The sequence below is a fragment of the Oryzias melastigma genome, linkage group LG18 (genome assembly GCF_002922805.2).
Source record: "Oryzias melastigma strain HK-1 linkage group LG18, ASM292280v2, whole genome shotgun sequence".
Classification (NCBI taxonomy): domain Eukaryota; kingdom Metazoa; phylum Chordata; class Actinopteri; order Beloniformes; family Adrianichthyidae; genus Oryzias; species Oryzias melastigma.
This window is the reverse complement of record NC_050529.1, coordinates 4,385,041-4,387,953: the sequence shown is the minus strand read 5'-3', so window position 1 is coordinate 4,387,953 and position 2,913 is coordinate 4,385,041.

The window sequence follows — 2,913 nt, the reverse complement described above, 5'->3', positions numbered from 1 at the left end:
GGACTCTGAGGAGGACCTGCAGGATTACTTTCTGGAGTGGACCAAATTGGAGATGAACCCAGATCCATCAGGGAGGCGTTTTGTGTATCTGTACCTGAACAGGAAGACCATGACCAAAGTCATGATGGAGACGTTCATCCAGAGAGTGTCTCTGAACCCAGACGGACTCAAACGAGGAGACGTGACGTTAAAGATCAGGAACGTGACGCTCCAGGATGAGGGAACGTACAGATGCTTCATTCATGGATTGGACCACAGGGAGACGGTTCAGCTGATTGTTGGTGAGTTTCTCTGCAGATGAAGAACATTTGTTTCTAGATCAGCTGACAGGAAATGGAACCCTTCCTCCTCCATCTCTGACTGAACACTTTATCTTCTTTTTACCACTAAAAAAACAAACATTTTCAATCAAACTGAGTTCCGGCTCTCACTGAGATTTCCTCAGTTTGAATTAGCTCCATACTTGGAGAAACAACTGGACCAAAATGTCCACCATAGCAGGAGCATGAACGAGTCACAGTGACGAGTCTCATTGATGTGTGGTTGGATGAACACAAGCTGAATCAAACCACTTTTAACGTTGCAGCTGCTCTTTAAGTTCTTAAATCCGATCAGGAAAAGCCACGCTCCGACTGATGACCTTCTGGTCATTTATTGTCACTTAAGCCAACAAATCACCAAAAGAATCAAATAGTAAAATAGTAAAGAGGGAAAACTGAAAATCCATGTTCAGAATGCACATGTTACATAGACTTTCAAATTTACCCTACAATAAAACAACATTACCGTGTCCCCTCTGATCACATTCTAAGGAGTTGCTCTTCCATGTCCAGTCTTTCCACCGTGCTCCGTTCCGTCTTCGTCCAACCCCCCCTGGGTCTTTATGATCCAACATGGACAACACATGCAGTCAGTTTTTCAGTTCACCACCAGGTGTCNACGTTAAAATCCACTGAGAAGAAGCAGAAACAGACACGAGATCTGAGGGAAACATCATGAAACACGACAGAACAACAACCTCCAAAAGCGCGCAGGCACGCTGATAGAGCAGTGATAAAGACAAGGGGGCGGTACTTCACCGGTAGAGCAAAGAGGATGTCAGCGCGTGATTGGATTCTCTGTGGAACGGAAGTACCAACCTAACACTCTGATTGGAGCAGCAACATGTAGGATCATGTGAAAATATATTAATTTTTTTGAAGATAAATTAAAAAATAAATAAAAACATTTCTAGTGTGTTTCTGTGTTGTGGTTGTTCTGAAGAATCAGTCTGTAAACTGCAGAATTCATATTTCTCATTTCTGTAGTTTGTCTGTCAGACAGGAAACTGAGCGGTGTCGATGAATTCATTGCTCCTCCTAACTCAGTGTTGACAATAGCAACATCGAAACTATCCAATCATGGTACGACTTTCAGTTTCTCTCAGACATGAGAGAGAATGCTTCATTGGTGATGTTAGACTGACGGAGTTCCTCTCAGAGTTCTCAGTTGATTGTTGTTCTGTAAACATGTTGAAGGTAAGTTCATCAATGTTCTGTTCTGAACTTCTACCAGATTCTGAGGAGGTTTCATGTTTAGAAGATTCAAACCTTTATGTCTAAAACTGAACCAGTTGAAACAGGAATTCAAATATCTTTTACTAAAAGCTCAGAGTTTGAAGGGATTTATGTGTCATTATTCCAAGAACAACACTCACTGTTTAAAGTAAAACTTTAAAATGTAGTGATCTTAAACTAAGATGTAAAAACAAGAACAAACAGTNGGAAACATGTTGAAGGTAAGTTCATCAATGTTCTGTTCTGAACTTCTACTCTGAAATAAGATTCTGATCTTTCATGTTTAGAGGATTCAACCTTTATGTCTAAAACTGAACACAGAACTCTTCATTCTGGAAGCTGAAACAGGAACTCTAAAAAGATTCAAATATCTTTTACTAAAAGCTCAGAGTTTGAAGGGATTTATGTGTCATTATTCCAAGAGCAACACTCACTGTTTAAAGTAAAACTTTACAATGTAGTGATCTTAAACTAAGATGTAAAAACAAGAACAAACAGTTTAACTTTGTCTAAATTCTCTCTTCTGGAGAGGAAACAGATCAGAACTCTGTTACTCTCTTAAAACGACCCAATAAATGTATTTATTTATTTCAGTTCCAGAAACACATTTCACTTCCTGAACATGTGACTACAGCAGGTCAGGTTCTCCACTCAATACAGACAAACGCCCTCTAGTGGTGAGACTGAAGATGACATCCCTCAGTTCTCTGAATGCTGCAGTTTAAGAGGAGAATCACCAATAAACATACCAAACATCAACAACATGATGAGGCAGGAAGGATGAATCATTGATCAATATTTATTCATTTATTCTGGAATAACTGATCCAGCCAATCACAGACCAGGATCTTTAGTGGAACAACATTGTTAAAGTTTTAACAGGAAACATCTGAGAATAGAAACATCTGCAGACACGCGTGTGCATGAAGGTTAGGAGGACGAGTGACAGGAATCAGTCAAGCAGAACACACTAAGACAGTCTGTGGAATCACCAACATGTTAGTGATGTTAGAAAGCAGAAACTGGAGGACAACAAACACTCAACACTCTCACAAACTGATGCTGAACATTCACTGGTTCACACCTGGAAGCTGCAGCTCTGATCTCTGCTCTTTGGATCTGTCAGAGGAGACCACAGGAAGTGAGTCCTGAATTCTCTGATGATCTCTCATCTTTCTGGAGGAATCTTCAGCTTCTTACATCCTTTCTTTCTCCATAGTTCCAGAAACCTCCTTCATGAAGACAATCCATCTCTGTAAAACTCTGCTTCAACAACCAGAGATCATCAGAGAAGATGAGACTCCAACTGAACTATGACCTTTCTTCAACCTGACAGTCGGTCACATGACTGTCTTTC